This window comes from Mytilus galloprovincialis, chromosome 14 (genome assembly GCF_965363235.1).
Source record: "Mytilus galloprovincialis chromosome 14, xbMytGall1.hap1.1, whole genome shotgun sequence".
NCBI classification, from domain to species: Eukaryota; Metazoa; Mollusca; class Bivalvia; order Mytilida; family Mytilidae; genus Mytilus; species Mytilus galloprovincialis.
In genome coordinates this window covers 3,605,105-3,633,085 of record NC_134851.1, presented here as the reverse complement: position 1 = coordinate 3,633,085, position 27,981 = coordinate 3,605,105, and the positions used below count along the sequence as shown (strand labels likewise).

The window sequence follows — 27,981 nt, the reverse complement described above, 5'->3', positions numbered from 1 at the left end:
GAGAGGCAAAGTGTACCAAAGGATAATCACACTAAAAAGGGTTGAAACAAACCAACAAAGCCGCAGCTGAATGAAAAACAACAAGATACACAACAGTCCACAAAACAAATGGTCCGAGAACACAATTAATTCGTAGTGCATTTCTTTTAGAACATAAATGAAAATTAAAAAAATCCCACCTGCGATTTCTCAATGAAACCTTTACAGTGTGTTGTACTAATTTTGGGACAAATTATATCAAAATTATAGAAAACTTCATCGCGTCTAACTCAAAATATGGAAAATTTTGTGTTTAGGGTGTCTTGAAATCTTTTGACAGCTTCCGAAGTGCTAATTTTTAACCTTTTTCAGCTGGACCAAATCACTACTTTCCTGTAAAATTCTGGACCCAAATTTTTTTACAGTGTAATCCCCCCCCCCCCCTACTTACAATGTGAGGCATTAAACAAGGAGAAATAAATTTGGAAGGGGTATAAAAATTATTGGCAAGTAACCCACTGTTATCACTAGGGACTAATAACGAAAATCAAGGGACGACAATTGTGGTCTCGGACGAAATCATTTAAATTTAAAATCTGAGCAACAAGAACCAATGCAACTGTGATGATGTATGGTTAACTGGAAGAGTAAGATAATCCTGCTCCGTCCATTAAGTTTTAAAAAGTCATGTATTAAACTCAAACTCTCGAACACGTTGTCTTGGAAGATCTTTATTCCAAGGGGGTCCTTAATAGTTGCTTTTTGATAATTTATAAGGAGTTTATAATTTAACTCCTTGCGAACACTTTCATAAGGAACGAAAATTCCCATCTGCATCTTTTTGAAAAGATTGCAAATATTGTTTAAATTAAATAGGGTATCCCATTTCAAACCCAGCGTCTCGGAAAATCTCATTTTAGGGCACTAGACAATGATTAAATGTAGTAATTCGATAATAATACATGGATTTCTCGCAAAAACATCGTTAAGGCGAAATTTAAAGTTTGTCTTGGCTGATTGAAGAAATTTCACAATAAAAACTGAAACGCAAAAACGCAAAAACGCATAAAGATGTTTATTCAGGACAATAACTTATATAAAACAACAGCAGAAATACATATAATGTATCACCAATGGAGGTTGTAAAATACTGTAGGTGATACTTAAACGTAATGTTCTATTTATTTTTTTTGTCGTTAAGGGGACTGGAGGGTATTAATCCATTATTTTTTAAATATACATGTAGGATTTTGCTTGTTTTTCTATAGATGAACTTTTATCGTATACTAAATAGAAAAATCAAATAAAAACATGGGGTTATCGTTCACTTAAGCTCACAATCTGCCCTCGAAAGAAGCAACCATTTTTGTTCAGGTACTTTTTTTAAGTTGAACTAATAGGAGAAATAGAGAGATATATATATCGAAATAAAAAAGAACTAAATTACAGAAATCGATTTAATTTTACAACTGTTTAGTTTACGTAAAGCATATTTGAAAAATATCTATAGGTCACCGATGAGTTGAAAAAGACATTTTAATTCTAATGCCAAAACAAAATGTCACTATTGCACTAAAGGGAGACAATTTGGAGCTTTTACAGTGATATAAACATTTGAGAAATAAATCTGAGGCCAAAATCATTCGATTTTTTGGGTTGATTTTTGAGCCAATTCATAAAGTTATAACTAATAGTGTAATAAATAAAATTTGTAATGAAAACAAAAATGATAAAATTTTTGCTGAAATTACCCTCGAGCCTCCGAAAGAGCAAGTATTGCACACAAAAAAAGGAATCATCCTTTAACGGAAACAACTCTTGAAATCATCGGCTATTCGTCGATGACTAAAGGCTATTTATTTCTGAAATCTAAATTTTGTTTTGCTGTTCTGAGTGTTCAAGATGTTACATGCAGCTAAAATATTGGTAAAACATTTGAAAAAATACTGATCTGTATAAAATTTACACAAAAGTAAACGAATGAAAGCCACTGGAATGCAGTCCAGGACTCGGATAAATAAGCACATTTAAACAAGAGTGCACACACTGAAATGTCTCGCCTACTTTACTCATCATTAATATTATGTTGATAGCCCTAAGTATAAAGATTTATTACAACTGCCACATAAACTTAACATTAACCAAGATAGCTAAACAAAGACCAAATGAATTATGAAAATGAGGTAAAGGTCAGACGAACCATACCAGGCAGACATGAACAGCTAACAATTCTTCGATACAACAAATATACTTGACCTATTACTTATAGTTTAAGAAAAACAGACCAAAACACAAAAACTTAACACTGTGCAATGAACCGTGAAATTGAGGTCATGGTCAAATAAAACCTGGGAGACTTATATATAGATCATAAGATATTTTCATGCACCAAATATAGTGACCTTTGGCATATAATATTAGATAAAAAGACCAAAACTAAAAAACTGAACTTTGACCACTGAACCATGAAAATGAGGTCAAGGTCAGATGATATCGTCCCGCTAGACATGTACACCTTACAATCATTCCATACAACAACTATTGTAGACTCATTGCATAAAGTATGAGAAAAACAGACCAAGACAGAAAAATTTAACTATAACCACTGAACCGTGAAAATGAGGTCAAGGTCAGATGACACCTATTAGTTGGACATGTACACCTTACAGTCCTTCCATACACCGAATATACTATCCCTGTTGCTTATAGTATCTGAGATGTGGACTTGACCACCAAAACTTATTCTAACCTTTGTTCACTGATCCACGAAATGAAGTCGAGGTCAAGTGAAAACTGTCTGACGGGCATGAGTACCTTGCAAGGTACGCACATACCAAATATAGTTATCCTATTACTTATAATAAGAGAGAATTCAACATTACAAAAATTCTGAACTTTTTTTTCAAGTGATCACTGAACCATGAAAATGAGGTCAAGGACATTGGACATGTGACTGACAGAAACTTCGTAACATGAGGCATCTATGAGTATGAAGCATCCAATTCTTCCACCTTCTAAAATATTAAGCTTTTCAGAAGTTAACTTACGCCGCCGCCGGATCACTATTCATATGTCGAGCTTTCTGCAACAAAAGTTACAGGCTCGACTAAAATGACAGGTTATATGAACTGAGTGGCAATAAAAGCACAAGTCTAACACTTGCTTTTAAAAAAATTAAAATCTTTATTTAAAATGGTCATCTTTAAACAAACAAAAATTGAATATGAAAATTTACAATTCCAACAATAGATCGATATTAAACAGAAATGTTTCATTATCATTTTTCGGCTACAATTGGTATATGAACCATCCAAATGTCAAAATATCAACATAGAGTATTTACAAAGAATGTTTCTGTTATGTTGTGCAACTAAATCTCTACAGCAAATGGTAGTGACAACACTAGATGTTAATTAGGATCCAGCGAAAAGCCAGGCTTTTGTCCACGAAGGTAGCAAATTGTCGGTGTGACTATCGCTGACGGCTTTTGGTAACACACGATATGGTTGTTGGTCATGTTGTTATCACCAAGGGAAGGTCATCGTGCTCTTAATTTCCACACAAACTGATATAGCTCCAAAGGTTTAACAATGAACACCAATGGACACTCATGTCAATTGGAAGGCCACGCGGAATCAATATCGGAGATGTTAAAGACAAATGCATCGGTCATGCTGGGCTTTTGTTGCTTAATGTCTAAATGGACATGGCCTATAATTAAAAGATCCTTTTGCGGAATTTGTGGATTATTTGGTCAACTGTATACAGTCTACGAGCAATTGCATCCTGGGAAAAGCCTCATTAGATAAACCCCAATTTGTTTGTAATTGGTTGTCAGAAAGACCTGGCATATAGTCTTATATTTATTTAACTTACTTACTTACAATAAGGGATAAGCCAGCGAGTAAGTCAGCAAAGGGTTAGGGAAGTACCTTGGTATATAAAAAAGTCGAAATAAACAATTGCCGGCTGGCCAAGAGATTCTCCACGTGGGGTATGATGCCAGAGGTAGAAGTAGGCATTGCCTTAAAAAAGGCACAGATCACTTAGGCCCAAGACCCGTACGAGTTTGACAACAATGAATTAAAAGGGTAAGGTGGTACCTCTGTTTGCAACGAAGTCGAAATACACTTTAATAATTGCCGGCTGGCCAAACTAAAAGATTCTCCACGTAGGCCATTTTACCAGAGATAGAGGAGGGCATTGCCATACAAATTTCTTATAGCACTTATGCCCTAGACCCGTACGAGTTTGACAATAATGAATTAAAAGGGGGAGATGGTACCTCTGTTTACAACAAAGTCGAAATAAAGTATTGCCGGCTGGCCAAACTAAAAGGTTCTCCACGTAGGCCATTTTACCAGAGATAGATATGGTAATTGCCTTTAAAATGGCATATAACACTAATTCCAAAGACCTGTACGATTTTGCCTGCAAGGAGTTAAAAATAAAAGGTGTTACCTTTGTTTACAACGAAGTCGAAATAAACCTCTACCTCTGGTATAATGATCCACGTAGAGAATCCCGGAGTTTGGCCTACCGGCTACAGTTATTTTGACTTTAATGTGAACAGAGGTACCACCTCCTCATTTTAGCTCTTTACTGACAAACTCGTACGGGTATATGCCATATAAGTGCTATAGGCTATTTTAAAGGCAATGACCACCTATACCTCTGGTAGCATGGCCCAAGTGGTGAATCTCGTAGTTTGAACAGCCGGCAATATTTCATAACGACTTTGCGATATACTAGAATACCCTCCTTTCCTTTTGCTGGCATAAGTGCTATAAACCATTTTAAAGGCAAGGCCCACCTCTACCTCTGGTATCATGATAAACGTGGATCATCTTTTATTTTTGGCCATCCGGCAATAGTTTATTTCGACTTTGTTATATACCAGGGTACCCTCCTTACCCTTTGCTGACAAACTCGTACAGATCAATGGAATAAGAAGTATGGGCCATTTTAGATGCAACTACCTTTGTTATAATGGCCTATGTGGAGAATTTCTTTGTTTGGCCAGCCGGCAATAATTCATTTCGACTTCGTTGTAAACATAGATACCACCTCCCCCTTTTAACACTTTGCTGAAGCACTGGTACGGGTCTACGGCATAAGTGGCCATTTTTGAGGCTATGGCCACTTCTACCTCTGGTATCATGGCCCATGTGGAGAATCTCTTCGTTTAGCCAGCCAGCAATAGTTTATTTCGACTTTGTGATATACTTAGGTACCCCCCTTACCCTTTGCTGATTAACTTACACGGGTCTGGGACATACGTGTTATGGATATGTTAGAGGTAATGCCTACCTCATCCTCTGATATAATACCCCGCGTATAGAATCTCTTAATTAGGCCAGTCGGCTTAATTTATATTTTCGTTGTAAAAAGAGGCATCGCATCCCCCCTTTAACCTTTTGCTGACAAACTCGTACAGGTCTAGGGCGTTAGTTTTATCAGCCATTTAAAAGGCAATGCACACATTTAACCTAGGATTAATGGCCAACTTGGAGAATCTCGTACTTAAGCAAGCCGGCAATAATTTATTTCGACTTCTTTGTAAACAGAGGTTCCAACTCCCTTTTAAACCCTTTGTTGATACCGCGTACTTCTCTAGGGAATAAGTGATTTAGGCCATTTTAGAGGCAATGACAACCTCTACCTCTGGTATCATGGCCCACGCGGAGAATCTCTTAGCCATCCAGCAATAGTTTAGTTCGACTTTATTATATACTAGGGTACCAACCTTACACTTTGCTGACTAACTCGTGCGGGTCTAGGTCATACGTGCTCATGGTCATTTTATAGAGGCAATCTCTTCCTCTACCTCTCATATTATGGCCCGCGTGGATAATTTCTTAGTTTAGCCAGCGGGCAACAGTTTATTTCAACTTCGTTATATACCGGGCTAATTCATCCCCCTTTTAACTCATTGTTGACAAACTCGTTCGGGTCTATAGCATAAGTTTAGCCAGCTTTCAATAGTTGTTTTTTAGACTTAGGGATATACAAGGGTATTCCCCTTGCCCTCTGTTGACCAACACCTACGGGTCTAGGATATTAGTGCTTCGAGCCATTTTAGAGGTAATGCGATATATTGTAAAAGACATGAAATTTCATGTACAAATCATTTATAATGTGAGTATGGTCTGTATTTAACTCCTAAAAGGACATGGTATTTTGAAGTTCAAAATGAAACCTGCCAAAAATATACACATTTTATATCGGACAAAAAGCAAAAGCGGACAAAAAGCGAATTGCGGACAAAAAGCACCGTATCATACGTATGCACCTCTCGTACACAAAATCGTCTCTCGTATATCGTTTCCCTCTAACTACATATTTCTCTCTTTTATACTACTCTAGTAACCTGATTACAATATGGTTAAATGACTCTGAACAAAGAACTATTCTACAGGAGCTATATTACAGGAGCCCGGAGCCCGGAGCTGAGGTCAACCGAGGCACCAGTATAAACAAAGCAACGGGGGCACCAGCTGATTAACATGATTGGTTTGACATTTAACATGTACACTCTTATTGAAGGCGATAAAAATAGATCGTAATGAGTTACTTTATAACGGTTAATGAGAATAAGAAATCTGATTATACCACGATAATAAAACCCACTGATGCATGCAATAAACGAAAAGCGTTACAGTATCATGTGTCTAGATAGGATGATATGTCTACCAGCCTAATTTTTCATCCAGCTTATTTGAGTCCTTTATGGTGAACACATCAAACAGTTTTGAACATTTATCTGACTCAAATGTAACCGCGAGTCCAGGTCCACCAGTATACACTTCGTCTCCAATAAAAACAAATAAAACAGATAGGAACAACTACCAAAAACCAAAGAACACAAAAATACTAGTTGTCAACTTCCAGAGTATTAAAAACAAAAAAGAAGAACTTTGCAACTTACTAGACTCAGCAAATCCAAATATACTGATAGGAACAGAGACTTGGCTACGTAATGACATCAGTAGCTCTGAGATCTTCCCTGACGGGTACACTGTATACAGGAAGGATAGATGGGATGGCTATGGGGGAGTTCTTGTAGCAGTAAAATCAGACTACATCAGCTAGCTTGTAGACATAGAAAATGACACTGAGTCGATATTTGTTAAAATCTCACTTCATAAACACGCATATGAATCAGCTGCACATTTAATAAGTTACAGTTTTGCGAGTCAATGGTCTATTTCTGCAGTCTATAACAAGATTTCTTAGACCAAGAAAATAAATTCTTTCAGTATCTAACTTTCTTTAACGACTAACTCTGCCGTTCTGAGTCACTCACGTAAATGCCCACAAATAATGACTCCGAACTTTTACTTGCTTTAACCCACAAGTTATAACTAACTTTAACCTTAACAACTGAACAGCTGAACAGTTAACCGAATCTCGTTATTCGCCAACTGACAACTTTTATTCAGTTCAAAGAACTTTTCAAAAACTCAACTCATAATTTAACCAGCGAACCGCTTTCTAAATAATTCACGCCTCAACACGTAAATATTCAAAGTTTTCCGCTAAATCTCCAATGCAAACCGTGATCAAAAACCAGCCAGTTTTAGTCACTCAAAATATGTACATGAAAATCATAGAAGGGGGAACTTCTTACCTAAAAATACTGTAAAACACATTTTCTTCAATACACTAATTATAGTATATAAAATAGCGCGTGATTCCTACCGAGACCACTTCCAAAAATATCGCGCACATGGTTGAAAATTCCCCTTTTTACCTTACATCTATACACCTGGAAGTCTGGGCTGAGAATGATTTCTAGCAGACAATATCTGCACGAGCTAAATTTTCCCCGGGAACTCAATCGAGCTCTCTGATTGGTTGAGAAGGGAAAACATTTTTAATGCTAATGCGAGGTTCGTTACGTCACTAAAATTTAATGAATGAAATAAAAATCGGAAAGTAATAAAATAATAAAAAGCAAACTTTCTGGAAAAATTATTAAAAATAGTAATAATGAAATAAATAAATGAACCAATTAAAGTGACCCACAAACGTTACATTACCCCCTTTCCCACAGAACAGATATGTCCGCATATCTGGCAAAATCCATGTGCTAGTTAACGCGCGCTGCTATGCAAAGCTGGTGGTCTCGGGTGCAAGAAATCAGAATTTTCAATTAAGATTAAAACATCTCCCCTCCTGAAATATACAAATAATTATACAAGCTGAAAAATATTTTTACTCCACATTATTACGAAAAAATATATCTCAGCCACCACCAACCACTCCACATTATTATGTATATATCTATAATAAGTGACAACAAATGGCATTATTGATTTTTATTTTCTAAGAGAGAGCTTAACAGCCCTCTTTAAGGAATACTAATAAGTCCTCATTTTGGTTTTATTCAAATGGACACCATCTGTTGTCAATAGAAATTTTGATGTCAACCTCTTTGGTGTCCAATACACTAGAAAACCTTTAAACTCCCTTTTTGTCAAATTTACAAGTTCCAGATTAATCTGGGCTCTTCTGCCTGCATATACAGACCTTGAAACTCTAGTTTTCAACCTATGAAACAATTGAACTGTAACCACCTTCTTTACATTTTTAGACTTCAAATGTCTCAAACACTTTTTAAAAGTCTCTATAAAAGTATTAACCTTGAAATTATGGTTATCTATGTCATTACCTCCAATTTGTAATACTACTATTGTAGGAGAAAAATTAGTGATCAATATTTGAAAGACATGATCTTGTATCATATTGCACAATTTGTACCACCTTTACCATACATAATACCATTAATATAAGTAATACCAAAGTTGGTTGACATCCTTTTCATTTTACAATAATTAGATAATCTTCGAATATAACTATGTCCCAAAGTAAGTACAGTGGGATTCATTTTTAATCTTTGAATATATTTTCCCAATATAATTTTAATATATCTTTACTTTTGGTTTCTGAACTTTAACCCTGAAAAATAAATTGTAAGGTGATATTAATATTGAATTAGTCATGATTAATCGAAATAAAATCTATTTATAATTACATTATGTTTTTCTTAAAATAAAAGAAACGAAAGTTCTTGTTCAACACCTGATTCCTAGCGAAAAAAGTTCATCTCCACCACACGAAATCAGTATAAGTGTTGAATAATGATAAAGATCTGACGCACTTCCAAGATTTGTAGGTATTTTTTTTCAAACCAATGACACAAGTTTACGGATAAACAATGGATATATTCTCCTTTGATGAGTTTACGGATAAACAATGGATATATTTCCCTTTGATGATAATCGAATGTTCTGTATACCATCAGCAAACGAGTTTTTCTCCAAGACTGCATGTTTCGTCCCAGGGAATTTGATGGTTTTACGACTGCAAAATGTAGCAATTATCATGGTTTTAGACCGTAATAAAGTTATCAACCTGATTCCGAATGTTCTTCTCTACTGGATATATAACTGAAGCCATTTCTTAAGATACTTCTATACGTTTTGATGTTGTAAGTTTAGATATTTCTAGACGACTTGGTATTGCAAGTTTAGATATTTCTATACGTCTTGGTATTGAAAGTTTGGATACTTTGTATAAATGTCTTTTATACAATCGCCTCAGTTTGAGACTGAAACGATTGATAATACGTATTTTGTTGTACAAAGCAATTAATTTTCAAAAACTTGGATACAGTTCAATTCTAAATAGGACATGCTGCATGGAGTAGGCTGGGTAACACCTCATAAAATCTATCTGTGGTAATTACCTCCTCCAACACCTAACTGTTGGTTAGTTTTCTTGCGATACATAAATATCAGTCATACCAATTGAGTGAATTTCCACCATAGAATTTTACCGTGATATTAATCCTGGTTAAACATAGATTCAGACATTTTCAAACACAATTTCCTTTTTAATAGCTTATAGCAACAATATTGTATGAATATCGGTTGAATTATAGGCACTAACTGGTATATTTCGCACAAAAATTAACTTGTATCTTTCATTGATTTGATATTAAACGATGGAAGTGTTGGATAGGACGCACAGACGTGTTTATGGAGACACCACGATCCACCATTTATCCAGCGTTGTAAACCACGAACAGATGTTGAACCCTTATCCCTCATTACTTATAATTAAATATATATAATAAATGAAAGTTCCAACTATTTGAATTTATATTATTAACAAGAATTAAACTGTAGTAAATCTGAATTATAAAATTGGCTTTTAATAGGATTCAGTCATAGAATCCGAGCAAGAAAAAGAGAACATCAAATTTTCCAGTTGAAACCTTCTTTCGGTACTATCGTATTAACAAAAATAAAAAAAATACATCATCGATATCATTACACTAATACCTGTATTACTCGTCTGGCTTGGAATGGATTTTATTTCTCAATTTTAGAAAAAAAAATTAAAAAAAATAATTGGGTGTTGGCATGGACATCAGGCAATTTTTGACCATACGACATCAATACATACAACCAATTTTTAGTTAATACATCATCTCAAAAGAATTCCTTCTACTATTCTCCAATTCAAGATCACAGGAGGAATTAAATTTTTCTTTCATTCCAACCAGACATAAACCTTATCTTATGTTAATATCTATAATTATGTGGAGTTTACAAAACTTAGTGGTGTGGCAGCGGTGGCTAAGAAAATAAAAACAAATATATACACATAAAAACAGCTGACAAGACAACTACAAGACAGGATTCCCAGTCCAGCTCAGTATATTCAGTTTAATAAAAGACATAATCTCTAAATCGCCTAGGAGGAAGTCGCCTACGTCTGCCGGGTATAGATGGTGGGGTTTGGGGTTGCTGATCGAACACACCCTCTTCATTCCCACTCTCATCATTACTCATATCTTCAGTTTCTGAACCCTCGTCCAAAGAAAGTGGTCTTTGAGGAGGGCTAATAATAGGCTTTTTAACCAACGTCCTATCAGGGTGAGGAGTAACATAGATCTTTAACCTGTTAAAATGGACTATTCGTTTAGCAAGAGAACCTTCAAGTTGGATCATATAATTTGCATCAGACAATTTCTTAACTATGCGATATGGTCCTACCCAAAATTTTTGTAACTTTGGGGACAGTCCCTTCTTTTTACGAGGTGTAAATAACCAAACCAGATCATTTTCCTTGTAGGGTTTCCCGGACTGCTTCAGGTCATAATTGACTTTCTGCCTTTTCTGTTGGGTCTTCATATGACCTCTGACAATATCATACGCTTTATTGATGTTGTCCTGTAATTTCCCTATATATTCTATATTGGAGGGTGGACTTGAGGGTAAATGTTCATGTAAAAGGGTCAGGGGAATATTAATTTCCCTACCAAACATAAGTTTGTTTGGGGTCATTCCAGTAGTTTCTTGAACACTGGAGCGTATTGCCATTAGGGCAATTGGTAACCACTCATCCCAATCTGTTTGACCTTCATCAATATATGAAGAAATAACATTTTTTAATGTATGGTTCATTTTCTCCACTAGACCATCTGTCATTGGGTGATATGAACTGGTACGAGTCTTATGGATACCAAAACAGGTCACATAATTGGTGAAAAAGCCTTGCCTCAAAACAAGGTCCTTGATCACTCAGAAAAATTCTGGGCACACCAAAGCGTGAAATAAATTCTTTACAAAAATATCTAGCAACTGTGCAACTCCCCATGTCTGGAATTGGATAAGCTTCGACCCACTTAGTAAAATAGTCCATGAGTACCAACACATACCTATTTTTAAACTTTGTAATGGGAAAAGGACCCGTAATATAATATCCATAGCTACTCTTTCCAAAGGTTCCCCTACCCTAATATTCTCCATTTCTGCCCTATTTTTCCTTGGAGGGTTTTTCCTAGCACAACAAATTGGGCAACTTTTTATCCAATCAGTTACATCACTTTGCAAATTAACCAAATAAAATCGTTGACGTACTTTCTGGACAGTTTTGGTTATACCCAAGTGACCACCTGCGCTAGAGTCAGAATTTTCTGTCTCAACTCCTTAGGGGCAATCACTAGACGAGATATTTCATCTGTCTCTAATCTAAACCACTTTCTATAGAGAACATCATCAACCAATTCAAGCTGTTCCCACATATTCCAGTAGGTTTTAACAACGCTACTTTGTCCCGAGACATGAGAAAAGGGAGGCTTCTCCATATGAGACTTACGCATAGCTATAACAAATTTCAGTTCAGAATCTGCACTTTGGGCCTCAAGGACTTCCTGTGTAGTGAATCCTTGTATTTGAATACTAGAAACTTTAGGATATATAGCGAGGGCATCAGCATTCTGATGTTTGACCACAGGTCTGTATTCAAATTGAATATCATAGCTTGCTAAAAATTCTATCCACCTAGCTACCTGACCATGAGGTTCCCTAAAGTTTCGCAACCAGGTAAGGGATCCATGGTCAGTTCTAACGATAAATTTTTGACCATATAGATAATGCTTAAAATGTTTAATGGACTTAATCACAGCAAGTAGTTCCTTACGAGTTGTACTATAATTAATCTCTTGGGGAGAATGAGTTGTGCTATAAAATGCAACCACTCGCTCTAACCCATCCTCACAAAGCTGAGATAAAACTGCCCCCACTGCAGTGTCACTAGCATCCGTGTCTAAAATAAAGGGTTTAGAAAAATCTGGGTAGTTCAGAACAGCTGAATCTATCAAACAATGCTTTAACTGATCAAAAGCAATCTGACATGTTTCATCCCAAAGAAATCTGCTATTCTTTTTGGTCAAATTAAAAAGAGGAGCAGCAATTTTTGAAAAATCTTTAATAAATCTCCTGTAATATGATGCCAACCCCAAAAATGACCGGACTTCCCTCAATCTTTTCGGAATAGGCCAATCCTGAACTTTAGCTACCTTTTTAGGGTCACACTTTATCCCATCCCGAGACACATAATGTCCCAAATATTTAACCTCTGATTGAAACAAGTGACACTTTTGAGGTTTTAATTTGAGACCAGCCTTTTGAAATTTATCAAATACCCTATCTAAATCCTGAACATGTTTATCAAATGTTTTTGAAAAAATAATGACATCGTCCAGGTAGATTAGGCAAATGTCCCACTGTAAACCCGCTAGGATCTTTTCCATTAGGCGCTGAAAGAAACTAGGAGCATTTGTCAGCCCAAATGGCAGGGTATTAAATTCGTACAGACCTTTGCCCGTACTAAAAGCAATTTTCTCTCTACTATCTAGGTGTACCTCGGCTTGCCAGTAACCACTAGCCATATCAACGGTACTCATATACAGGGAACCGGACAAGGCATCTAGACTGTCGTCTATTCGAGCAATCGGGTAGCTATCGCCTTTTGTCACAGCGTTCAGTAGACGATAATCAATAACGAAGCGATATGAGTTATCTGGCTTCATGGTAAGTAGTATGGGAAAGCTATAGGGGCTGTTAGAAGGACTGATTACCCCTTGCTTCAACATATCTTGGACTTGTCTATCAATTTCATCCCTTTTATGAATGGGAAGACGGTAAGGTCTCAACTTTATAGGGGGAGAGTCCCCAGTATCGATTACATGTTGTAATATATCAGTGCGGCCCAATTTGCCATCCTTATCAAGAAAAATGTCAGAATATTTGTCTAACAAATTTTCAACTTTTTGTTTTTGCTCATCATCTAAATCGACACATGCCTCCTCCAATAGAGATTGTAATAAAGGATCACGAGGTGTATCAGATGATCTATTCATTTGTTGACAGATCTGGACTGTATGTACTAGTCCTACTCCCATACCCCTAGGAATAGTACAAGGTTCATCTGAAATATTCATCAGTCTTATTGGAACACAATTGCCAACAGTATTGACCAATGTGCGAGCCATAAGAACAGAATAATTCTGTCTTAGCAAAGAGCCAAGTGGTTCTATCTGACCTTCAGGGAACCAGTCACCTTTGAACCTTATTTTACCAGTCGTGATAATCTCTGAATTGGGTGGTATATAAGTGTCTTTAGATAATGAAACTTTACAACAAAGTTTTCTTGTATCTGAAGAAAGGTGGAAGACATTGCCATCAATATATATAATTTTCTTCTTAAAATCCATCTGGGCCCCAAATTTATCTAGGAAATCAACCCCCAATATCCCCGACTCTGGAATATCAGCAACAACAACTTGCTGAGTAAAAACATGTACACCGACTTTAATATCAACAGAGGTGGTACCAAGTGAAGTGATTATTTCTCCACTTACAGTTTCAAACTGCAAGTTATTTTTAGACAAAGGATATAACCCAGGTTTTCCTTCTGTAATGCTACTATACATTTCTAAATTTAATAAAGAGATAGTAGAACCAGTATCAACCAAAAATCTTACATTTTCTTTTTCTATCATGGTATTCAAGTATAAAACAGCAAGCTGACTAATGGCCAGGGTGTGTTCTTCAGGCAGACGGGTGGCCCCACCATCTACCCATACCCGTTTGGACAATCTCTCTTAAAATGGTTCAAGTCCCCACAATTCGAAGACCCCCTCTGAGAAAAATTATCTCTACCTCCATAAAAGGTTGGTGCATTTCCCTGGGACTGACCTGTAAATCCAGTATTTTGGTCAGGATAATTAAAATACCCTCCATTTTGGTTTTGACCATTGAATTGGCCAGGAGAATTATATCCCCCCCTCTGGGCACCTCTACCATAATTTCCTCTCCCTCTTCCTCTATACCTGTTACCATATCCACCCCTATTACCAAAGTTTGGGGCATTCCCCGCAGGTATCTGAATTGGCGCTGGCGCGACGGCGGCCCCCTCACGCGATCAGCGGAAAATTTTCCCACGGACAACTTCGCCACACACTCGCGCAATTCCTCCAATTGCTTACTAAAAACCTCGGCCAATGTCTTAGGACTTAAACGACGTACTTGTTTCTGTACCTCACTGTCTGACAAAGCATCAATAAAATACTGAATCGACATCTTTTGTTTAGAGTCCGAGTCTATACTGGGATATGCTTTGCATACTAACCTAAATACAGCAGATGAAAGCTGCAATAAGCTCTTATATGAACGAGTCATACTATGTAATTGACTTAAATAAACTCCGGGATCCTGAATAGGATCAAACTTTTGAATACGAAATTTAATAAGTGAACCATAGTCTTCCTTTTCAATCAAAGTCATATCATTGTACAACTGCAAAGCTTGAGCTCTCAAAAATGTCGGCAGTATTTTTACACACTGATCATCAGTCCACAAATTAATGGCACGACAATTTTCAAATTGACTTAACCAATCTCTTATCTCCATCTGTTTACCATCAAAGCAAATAGGAGTTACAATCGGCTTATTCGGCAATTTGCCCGAGTGTGTGACTTTGTCGTCCGCGGGTTTAAATGCGCGCGGAAGTGGTCTCGGTGGTGAAGACAAGCGTGTTTGGGAACTCCCTTTATTTTTATCCCGGACTATCACAAAAGCATCCCAAGCTCTCGTTACCTCTGGTGTGTCATACTGATCTCCCAGATAGGTACTCTCGTACCTAGGAATAGGGGCCTTTTTAATGGGACTATGTGGTGATGGAAGCCGCTTCGGAGTAGAGCTATATTTCTCAACCCGATCAGGTTTAGGCGGGAAGGTAACTCTCTTAAACTCATCCATCTCAGGAATAAGCCTTCTCCGAGGTATAGCACCTGCATAGTCCATCTTGTGTACAGGAGAACTAGGTGGACCTGTACCCAAGTCATGGAATTTAGCCCGAGACTCAACCTCAGCGAGATACAATTCATTCTCTTCAATCTTTAGTTTCATTTCTCGCAACTCCTTTTTAATCTTTTGAGTATCCATAACTAACCCTTGAATTCTTTTATTTAATTTTAAATTTATAAATTTTTTTTAAAGTGTTTTAACTTACTTAGTTTTTATAAATAAATTTATCAAGTACACATTATATATGAGAGGGTCCCTACGTGGGCGCCAGTGAAACGAAACTGGGATACTGTCTATGCGACCTTAACCTATACTTTCTATAAACTAGACAGCAACCCAACTTTTCATTTAATCTATCTCGAGGGTAGGTTCGGCCTATGCTTTCGCTCTAGGACTTCTATTATAGTGATGCCCGACTAGAATATATTAAAGAGTTTTATTAGGTATAATTTTTACCGGTCTATGCCACCAGTTTATAATTCATTTAAATATGTGTTATGGAACAAGATGTCTCTGATGTTCAGTACTCTCCAAGTCTCAGTTAAGTGTGACTTCTGGATTCTATTACCAAAGGTTAACAAAGAAGATCTAGTCTACTCAGAGGGCCAACCAGATCGTAACATTTGACCTTGACCGCAGTCGTGCTATCCTAGTGTAGAACTTAATGAACAACTGAAATGACAATCTGGACTGTTACCAAATATAGGATCTGGCAATACCAGTTTACCAGAGAAATCAGTCCTAACACTACAGTTAGGGTAATAGCCGAGTAATCTACTGCACCTCTAAAAATATGTCTAGGTATTTTTATTGCTCAAGTATGAAGTACCGTCCTACACTAATTCTATATTATAGATCTGTATGGGTTGGAGTAAAACTAAAACATTTCCCATAAACCTAAAGGTAAACAATAAATAAAGGGGCAGACAGACAGACGGACCAAATGTAAATAGCCCGACCCAACAAGTGTGGTCGTTTCAAGTACGACACCACAAAATTAACAGACTTTTAAAACAAATCTATTTCAGAATTTCCAAACCCGTAGTTGGATTTATATACCAAATACACAAGCAAATACCAGAAAATAAATATCCAAAGGGAAGACAAGACAACATAAGACTCGTTCTGTCCTGAATATGCTTTCACTTAAATAATCTGTAATCAGCAAACCATGAAACGCAGACTCATGGGAGGTTCAAAATCTAGGTTGTTACCAATACCAAGGGAAGTAATCAGGATGAGTTTTAATCGAAGGATCAATTCAGGCAAGGGACAAGGCGTTTCTCTGCAATAAAATAATTCAGTAAGATACAACTTTTATTAAACAACACGCATATGAATCAGCTGCACATTTAATAAGTTACAGTTTTGCGAGTCAATGGTCTATTTCTGCAGTCTATAACAAGATTTCTTAGACCAAGAAAATAAATTCTTTCAGTATCTAACTTTCTTTAACGACTCACTCTGCCGTTCTGATCAGGGCTTGCATATGGATTTCGCTTGTTAACACTTTAATACTTAAATTTACCGTCCTTAAGTTCAAGTCATAGATTTGAGTCACTCACGTAAATGCCCACAAATAATGACTCCGAACTTTTACTTGCTTTAACCCACAAGTTATAACTAACTTTAACCTTAACAACTGAACAGCTGAACAGTTAACCGAATCTCGTTATTCGCCAACTGACAACTTTTATTCAGTTCAAAGAACTTTTCAAAAACTCAACTCATAATTTAACCAGCGAACCGCTTTCTAAATAATTCACGCCTCAACACGTAAATAATCAAAGTTTTCCGCTAAATCTCCAATGCAAACCGTGATCAAAAACCAGCCAGTTTTAGTCACTCAAAATATGTACATGAAAATCATAGGAGGGGGAACTTCTTACCTAAAAATACTGTAAAACACATTTTCTTCAATACACTAATTATAGTATATAAAATAGCGCGTGATTCCTACCGAGACCACTTCCAAAAATATCGCGCACATGGTTGAAAATTCCCCTTTTTACCTTACATCTATACACCTGGAAGTCTGGGCTGAGAATGATTTCTAGCAGACAATATCTGCACGAGCTAAATTTTCCCCGGGAATTCAATCGAGCTCTCTGATTGGTTGAGAAGGGAAAACATTTTTAATGCTAATGCGAGGTTCGTTACGTCACTAAAATTTAATGAATGAAATAAAAATCGGAAAGTAATAACATAATAAAAAGCAATCTTTCTGGAAAAATAATTAAAAATAGTAATAATGAAATAAATAAATGAACCAATTAAAGTGACCCACAAACGTTACAATAACAAATCGCTCATCATTGGTAGTATTTACAGACCACCTAGTAGTGACATTAACTACATGGAGAAAATAAACATACAGTAGACAACTTGATAAGAAAAAACAAATCATCAGTTGTTTGGCTTGGGGGTGATATAAATCTACCCGATATATGCTGGAAAACACAATCTATCACGGACCATCAAAATCCAATACGAATAAACAGTACTTTCCTCGACCTATAGTACAAGACAACCACCTGGAACAGATAGTCACTTTTCCAACAAGAAAAAACCACACGTTAGACCTATTTCTAACAAATCGGCCTTCATTAGTGAATCGATGCGAACCATTACCAGGCATTGGTGACCATGACATTGTATACATCGACACTGATATAACAGCTAAAATCAACAAACCTGTAAAGAGAAAAATATTTATTTGGAAAAAGGCAGATGCCAAGGAGCAAGTTGAAAAGGCTATGAAATTAAATGCAGACTTTAAGGAGAAATTTAACCTGGAGAGTCCTATAACTGCAATGTGGGAATTTATCAAAACCAGCTTACTTACCATACTTGAACAAACAGTACCATCAAAAATGTCATCCTCAAGATTCAATCAACCCTGGATCAACCAGAAAATTAAAAAATTTACAAGACAGAAAAAGAGGAGCTTTGAAAAAGCAAGAAAGACCAAAAGAAAATCTGATTTTGACAGATACCATCGATTAAAAGCCTCAACACAGAAAGAATGTAGAAAGGCTTATAGAGACTACATTAACGACATCATTAATCCTGAATTATCAGCAAACCCTAAAAGATTCTGGGGATTTATTAAAAGTAGGAAATGCGAATCTGTTGGAGTTTCGCCTCTCAAAGATACAGATGGACTCACTTACTCAGAAAGCGAAAAGAAGGCAAACATTCTGAATGACCAATTTTCATCTGTATTCAACACCAGTGAGGATATCAAAACCATACCGAATAAAGGAAAGAGTCCACATCCAACAATGAACAGAATACATGTAACTGAAAATGGCGTACAAAAACTGCTAAGCAACTTGAACATCCACAAAGCAGCTGGTCCAGATGAGATCCCGACAAGACTACTCAAAGAGCTTGCACCATACCTAGCAGAAACATTTACCACTTTCTTTCAAGCATCAGTAAATCAAGGCACCATACCACCTGAATGGAAAGAAGCCTTTGTGGTTCCAATTTTTAAGAAAGGAGATAAATCACGTGCCAGTAACTACCGCCCAGTTTCATTGACTGTTGTCACATGCAAGATCCTAGAGCACATAATATGCAGTAGTATTGCAAAACATCTTGATATCCACGGCATACTAAACGACGCTCAACATGGATTCAGAAAGAACCGTTCCTGCGAGTCACAACTTATCCTTACAATACAGGACCTGGCTAAAAACATAGATCTCGGTGAACAAATTGACCTTATCTTGCTTGATTTTTCAAAGGCATTCGATAAAGTCCCTCACGAGAGACTTTTGTACAAAGCAGAGTACTATGGTATAAGCGGGCCAACACTCCAATGGATCAGGGACTTCCTAAGCTCCAGAAATCAGAGAGTCGTTGTGGATGGTAAAACATCCCACACTGCACCAGTCCAATCAGGGGTACCACAGGGGAGCGTACTTGGACCACTCATGTTCCTTCTATTCATCAACGACCTACCAGACTATGTTCAGTCATCAACAGTCCGTCTATTTGCTGATGACTGCGTACTTTACAGAAGGGTCCAAAATGATGCAGACTCGAAGCTACTACAAGAAGACATGAACAACTTGCTCAGATGGGTATCTGATTGGCAAATGGAATTCCATCCCAGCAAATGCCAACTGCTACGCGTTACCAACAAGCGCAAACCACTTCTAACAAGCTACAACATTCATGGGCACAATTTAGAACTGGTTGACTCAGCAAAATATCTAGGCGTCACAATCCACAAAACTATTAATTGGAACACCCACATAGAGAGTATAGCTAAAAAGGCTAATTCAACCAGGGCCTTCATCCAAAGAAATCTTCAGCACTGTCCCCAAAAAACAAAAGCTGTATGCTACACAACGCTAGTAAGACCATTGCTTGAGTATGCATGCTCAGTCTGGGACCCGTTCACCAACCTTAACATACAGAAATTAGAAAGTGTGCAAAGAAGATCAGCCCGGTTTGTATTGAACAACTACCAACAAACCAGCAGTGTAACATCAATGCTAAAAACTCTACAGTGGCAACCACTAGCCGAGAGGAGGGCACACTGCAAAGCAGTAATGATGTACAGGATAGTAAATGGCCTCGTAGCAATACCAAAGCAAGAGCTACACACTACATCATCCGTAGCAAGAGGACACACAACACGATTTCTCGTACCGTAGGCCAGAACTTCAACTTACAGGCATTCCTTCTTCCCAGACAGCATAAGGATATGGAACAGCCTCCCACAACCTTTGGTGGACAGTACCTGACTAGATGCTTTAAAGCAGGGGGTACTGAGCTGCAGTATCCCTTAATCGCACCATCAGACTGTTTTTAACTTGCACCTGTAAATATTTTCTTGCACCTTTGTTGTCACACCCAGCATGGGCAATAGTGCGATAATACTCAACTAGAGGACTGCACTGTATTGGAAGAAGAAGAAGAAGAAGAAGAAGAAGAAGAAGAAGAAGAAGAAGAAGAAGAAGAAGGAGGAGGAGGAGGAGGAGGAGGAGGAGGAGGAGGAGGAGGAGGAGGAGGAGGAGGAGGAGAAGAAGAAGGAGAAGAAGAAGAAGAAGAAGAAGAAGAAGAAGAAGAAGAAGAAGAAGAAGAAGAAGAAGACTGTTTCCTTGTGAACTAGCACGTTAAAAGTCTGTGTGTCGGTCTAGTACTAATCAGTATAATATACCAAGATAGGATGACATGTCTACCAGTAGACTGTTTCCTTGTGAACCACCACATTAACAGTCTTTGTGTCGGTCTAGTACTAATCAGTATAATATACCAAGTTAGGATGACATGTCTACCAGCAGACTGTTTCCTTGTGAACCACCACATTAACAGTCTTTGTGTCGGTCTAGTGCTAATCAGTATAATATACCAAGATAGGATGACATGTCTACCAGCAGACTGTTTCCTTGTAAACTAGCACATTAACAGTCTTTGTGTCGGTCTAGTACTAATCAGTATAATATACCAAGATAGGATGACATGTCTACCAGTAGACTGTTTCCTCATTAACAGTCTTTGTGTCGGTCTAGTGCTAATCAGTATAATATACCAAGATAGGATGACATGTCTGCCAGTAGACTGTTTCCTTGTAAACTAGCACGTTAACAGTCTTTGTGTCGGTCTTGTACTAATCAGTATAATATACCAAGATAGGATGACATGTCTACCAGTAGACTGTTTCCTTGTGAACCACCACATTAACAGTCTTTGTGTCGGTCTAGTGCTAATCAGTATAATATACCAAGATAGGATGACATGTCTACCAGCAGACTGTTTCCTTGTGAACTAGCACGTTAAAGGTCTGCGTCTCGGTCTAGTACTAATCAGTATAATATACCAAGATAGGATGACATGTCTACCTGCAGCAGACTGTTTCCTTGTGAACTAGCACGTTAACAGTCTTTGTGTCGGTCTAGTACTAATCAGTATAATGTATGAAGTTAGGAATACATGTCTACCAGCAGACTGTTACCTTGTGAACTAGCACGTTAAAGGTCTGCGTCTCGGTCTAGTACTAATAAGTATCATGTGTCCAGATAGGTTGACATGTCTACCAACAGACTGTTACCTTCACTAGTAACCCGAATTTAACTTGATCGGACAAAAACGTGTTAACGCTATTTAAATGAGATTGATCGTTATTTGATAAAGATTGACAAAAATTAAAAATTATATTTAATTCATTTCAATTCATATCAATTCATTTTAACGCCAGTCAAATAAATTTCTCTGCAGTCGATCAATTGAAATCAAGTTAGTGGTTAGTTGTGTCAAACTAATAGGCCACGCCCCTGTTAAGCTATTTCAAACATGCATTAATTCGTTTTAAACATGGATAAGACCCGGGCTTTTTACAGGTAAATCACTCAAGCAAAACGACCTCGATGTATCTATCGTAAGTAACGTGTGGTCCTTTGCAACTATTTACGAAACTTTATGTATTCCTGTATATTTACCGTTTCTCTTTTTTTCTGTTTACTATATTGTACTCGTAAATCAAATGTAGACACGGAAAACTACACAGAAATTATTTATTGTGTACATAATTTAAATCGATGTGTCTTATATTTCCGGGAAGCAACATATATTCATTCTCTTGCTGTATATTGATATTTGGAAAAGCTTGTAATGAAAAACAAGATATTGTTGAATAATAAAATTGACGAAGATATTGTTGACGTTGAATATGATAAACAGAAAGGCATGCTCAAAATTCTAAATGAAGTAGCAGCCCACTGAACCTTTAAAACTGTGTTAAATTGTAATACCGGTCACTGGCCAAATCGGGCGTTAATTGTGGAAGAGAAACAAATATCAAACAAAAATATTGTTCTTACGATTCTGTAAAAAGATTATTGTGCTATCATGCACCCTGACGTACTTGTAATAAATGAACATGTATTCTGTATATATGAGATAAATTTTAGTCTGCGATAAAGATGGGTAAGTTGATTTAAGTTTAACGACCTTGACAGGCTATTTGTCGGCATACTCTTACGTTTTTAATGTTTTAAAAGAAAACATAAATTTACGTGTTGGGCATTTAATATAAGTCTAGACTACTTACCAAATTGAAATGAACATAAACATTGTTAAAAAAACAAAAAATGGAAAAGAAACATTCTGCATTGTTGCTTTCATATATTTTTATTTCCTATATATTTGAGCGGAAATTTCTAAGTTAAAACTGATTGTAGTATAGATAAAATATTTCATCTAGTTGCTCTCGTTACATATTAAAATGAATTTCATTGGTCGGAACGTTTGCAAACTTTCAATCCAGGTGTTCTCATCGAGGTCCGCGTTCATGTTTCAAATCAATACACAATATGAAGTCCAGTTCGGCAAAAAGAAATGAAATTAAAACTCTACGATGTCCGAGTAAACAAACAGAATTTAGAAAAATAACACTTTTACGATTCTTCCAATCACGACAAAAATATCTATCTTTTTCTCCGATGAAAATCATTATTATTTATATTAGAACAAGTCAAAAGTTGCCGGAGCTTGATTTATGATGCATACGAAACTTTAATAAATAATTATCCGGTTTGTATTTTTCAAAATAACTATTATATCCGATAAAAATCGAAAAATAGATTATCGGTAAAAAATACCGATTTTTCTATGAGACAAAAATTATCCTTATTGGAGTCAAATTTGTAATAAAGGACAAACCATATCCTCATGTTATTTTATGCAGCACTAGTAAGCATAGTTCGTCTGTTCTCGCTTCAAACCAAGCCATCATAAATACACCAGAGATTACTAAAATGAAAGTCTTCTCGCTCATGGAGATTTTTTGTAGGTATTAAGCTTCAATTCGACCATTGAATTTTTCAGAATTACGAAAAATATGTTATAATCCTTGACCTTCCCGAAGCTTATACTTCGTTCAGTCGATTGTATGAAAGTTTTTTGAAAGAAACCGGTCTTTTACTGCAAAAAAAAGAAGATTAAAGCGATCTTTGTTTGAAGTAACGAATGTCATTCTTAAAAAAAAAAAGGTTTTCGTGTTTTAGGTCGTCCTGATGCAAACGTAAAAGTTGAAATAAAAATTACACTCCGAGATTACACTAAAGACATGTCGCTAGCACACATGGGACTAGATTTATTAATCGTTCATTTGCAAGTCAAAAATAATAATTATGCATCACTAATGATAAAACTTTCCAATTTAAAATTGAGAAAAATCCCATAGGAAACCAAAGTACAAAGGTACGGCATTTATTTAAAAACAATCTCCATCCAACTTCAAAATGTGAGGTAAATCGATTAGCTTACGCTAGCCAAGCAACCAACAGACAAAATAAATCTTGCCTCCCCGATGAAGACTATCTATAGACACGGAATAAAAAATAAGGAAATAATAGCATGTTAGATTGGTTACAAACACATGCATGCAAACATGATACAGCTGTTTCTTTACTGAACTGGTCAGTGGTAATACAAAACCAGGGTTTCAAAAAGATGAAGAAAAAGAAAAAGACATTTAAACATGTTAAAATTTATTTAAAAGCAAATCAGATATAGTGTTTAACTGATATTGAAAAAAAAGAATCATAATAGTCTATAATATGTAAAAATTTATTTCAGAAAGCTAACCACAAAATGAAAGGAAAATATGTGTTGCTTAAGGACATTGACCTAGGCCGTAACAGCCTCATGTTTGAAATTTTAAAACAAAGTTGAAACAAAGGCTTGTCTTCCTATCAAATTGTTTTCACGGCGAATGTCTTGCAAGAAGCAAACTCCCATTACTCCGGTGTCGCCCTTGCACAATTTTGCGTGAGTCCATGCATGTTTCTGAATTACTTGTCTTTTGTGCATTTACTTTCCTACTAAATGGCTATAGTATAAGTAATAATTTTCATTTGTAAATGTCTGGTTTCGCAATGATGCATGTCCACCAATATCCAGACATTGTGCGAAAAAAATATAGTTTAGAAGATATAATTTTATGCTGAATACAGAAAACATATAGTCGTTTCTTCATGAAGAATTGAACTCTAACATTACAGAATACCAAACTGGCTCTCCTTTTTTAGTATTTCCATCTGGTGTCTTACATTTATGAGTTTAACTTGTATTAAGTCGTGCCTACTTACTGTCAAGACAGATAGAAAATAAAGGAATATGGAGTAAAAGTCCACGGGACCTTATCGAACACAAAGTCAGAGCTTAACAAAAATACAAATTATCAATGGTCAGCGTTTTATTCCTGTTCATCTTTATAGTCGCTAGAGAGTCTTCAACAATGAAAGAATCACTTGTTTACCAGGAGAACAAAACGACAATAGCAAGAAAGGATCTGAGAGTACTTAAGTTTCTGACAGCTAGTTCACACTGTTACGTTTGAAGTCTTCCTGTCCGTCATCCCGCAATCGTTATTTTTGAAGACCATAAGTGAATGAATAATTTGATTTTCAGTCTCAGGACCTGCGCATATATAAAATACTTGCCACTGAACATTGAACCAAGTAAAATCAATACACATCGTTTCATATATAAAAATCAATCTACAGATGATAAAGCATTTATTTGTTGGTTAGACTCCCTTTTTTGGGAGTTGAACACTGTGCGGGACAAATTTCTTCTAATGGGAAGATATATTTTCCCATGGGAATATTAGATTTTTATTTTATTTTTTTCAGAATTTGTAAAAGTGCTATGAAATATCGAAATGGATTGACAATTACTAGTAACCAATGACTGGAAAAATTTAACAGGCATTTCAATAAATTAAAAGTATTTCTATCATACTTTTACACTCAATAGGTTTTTTTTTTGTTTTTTTTTTATCGTTGAATGATTGATAGAAATTCTACGGTTCAGCGGCTGATTTTACAATTTGAATCTTTCACCTTTGTTTTCGGTCAATATCATCGTGCATTTCATGTAATAGTGTTCGCTGAACTGTCAAGTATCAGAAACATTCCTTTTGAATTTCAGAATTTAATTTAAGAATTAAAATTATAATTCTGTTTTAATCTATATACATGGGGAATGACGAATCGTGTTTAACATTGTTTTCTAATTATAACCTTATAATTTCGTGAATTTACATCATAATCATTATGAATGTACTTATTCTTTTTCGTCTACGTAACTCGATATGCGTGTTTTTCGCCACTAGAAAGATGTGCACTTACATTTTTTGTTCAAATTTCCTAATCATGCTTATGCAATGTTGTAACTCGTCTACACAAAAATCTTTTATTTCAATTCATTTTTGGCAAACACCTTTTGAAGTCTTTTCTAGATCTGTTATAACCTCTCGGGTAATTATCAAAGAAAATCCAGAGTTTTGCATTTACAAGGACGCGTACGGATGATCTTTGTGATATATTCACTTGTACTTTACCCGTAGGCGGTCTTCGTGTACTGTAATTTATGGTTTAAAGGAATACGAATACTTTATTTCTCATAAAACTTCAATTGCTAGTTATCAAGAACATGCATAAACATAACTATAAAGTAAAATTATTACATGCATGTGTAAACGATACAATTAAATAAACTTGGAGGACTGACTTTCACATTTATAACTTTTACATAGTTTTTCTAATATTACAATATTTGATGAGTTTAACTGTTGAACAGCTTTAAAGATATAAGGGTTTGACTAACAGTAGTTCCTTAAACATTTCCTTCTTTTTCTATAGTTTAAATGTTTTACAATTCATAATGTAATGGTACTCGTCATCAATGTTGTTTGTGTCACAGATACGGCATTTTCTGTCTTCTCTGTGTAAATCCTGACACCTTCTAGACTCAATCGGCAACTACCACATCTATATCTGCGTAATATATGAATTTAGAAAGGAAAAAAGGAAAAGTAGTTTTCAAATTGATAATTCTTTTTGAAAATACGACAACATTATGTTTTATGCGATTCTGCAATAAAAGCAAAGAATTCTTCTTGAAACTGGTCTTTGGGTTTTTGTTTAATACATTTTGACACCCATTTATCACAAACTATGCAGACGGACGGATAACTAATATACGTCCTTGCTGTGCATTATAATTTAAAATAGTTGTAATTTGCAATTGTTTTAAATTTGTATTTTTCCCTCACTAGATAGGTGAAAGTATGTTTAAAATTTAATGTAAATTGCGAAATTGCATTACGAGCATTAATATATACTTTTAAGTTAGAATTTAGAGTCTCAACTTTTTTCAAAATCTCTGTAATATTACCCATGCATTAATTATGTTTATGTCAAAGGCGTTTGATTGGATAATAGTAAAAGGTAGGCGTGGTTTTTGGTAACTTTCCTCCAATCAACTGGCCTATTCGACAAACATGTGTGCGCTGAGGCGTGTAAACTGGGTATTGTAACGGTACGTGTATTACATCAGAATCTATCGTGCGTGACCAATGGTTATTGTATAATTTCTTGTCATGTGGTCAAATTATCTGAAAAAATTCCAAAGGTTACAACTTTTTGAAAGATTTTTTTCGGCAGAAACCATCAGCACTATTTGACGAAGACGAAATAAAGGATTAAATTTTTACGTCCAGTTACTTATATTATAATGATGTCGAAACTGAACTTGAAATTGACAATAGGTTTTCATAGAACCGTCGCTTTTCCAAAGAATTCACGCTTAGTTGCTTTTTCACAACTTCGGGTTCGCATTATAGTTACACATGTACAAATAACTAACAATAAACAAATTTTGATGATTTCTGCAACTGTTCTAGGACCTTTTAGTTGTAATATAAATCTGTGATTTTTCTATATTCGTACTTTCGACGAAGCAAAGCAAGTTCGATCTAGATCTGGACATTTATGCATTAAACATTTACAATATTTTTAATTGTTGTACAAATTTTTTGTAGAACATGTAGAAAAATCCGTCTTTTCGGATAAAATTTTAATTTACGTACCATTGTAATATTGAGAATGGACATGGGGAATGTGTCAAAGAGACAACAACCCGACCAAAGAAAAAACCCAACACTGAGCAGAAGGTCACCAACAGGTCTTCAATGTATCGAGAAATTCCCGCACCCGGAGGCGTCCTTCAGCTGGCCCCTAAACAAATATATACTATCTATATATATATAGTCCAGTGATAATGAGCGCCATACTAATTTCCAAATTGTACACAATAAACCAAAATTAAAATAATACAAGACTAAAAAAGGCCAGAGGCTCCTGACTTGTGACTGGCGCAAAAATGCGACGGGGTTAAACATGTTTATGAGATCTCAACCCCCCCCCCCCCCTTTTATACCTCTAGCCAATGTAGAAACGTGAATGCATAACAATACGCACATTAAGATTCAGTTCAAGAGAAGTCTGAGTCTGATGTCAGAAGATGCATATAC

General features: G+C 36.0%; 1 pseudogene; it reads left to right on the top strand.

Annotated features, from left to right (window-relative positions):
• The first annotated feature begins 192 nt into the window (after window positions 1–192).
• Window positions 193–27,380, top strand: LOC143059335 (uncharacterized; annotated as a pseudogene).
• Window positions 27,381–27,981: the final 601 nt, after the last annotated feature.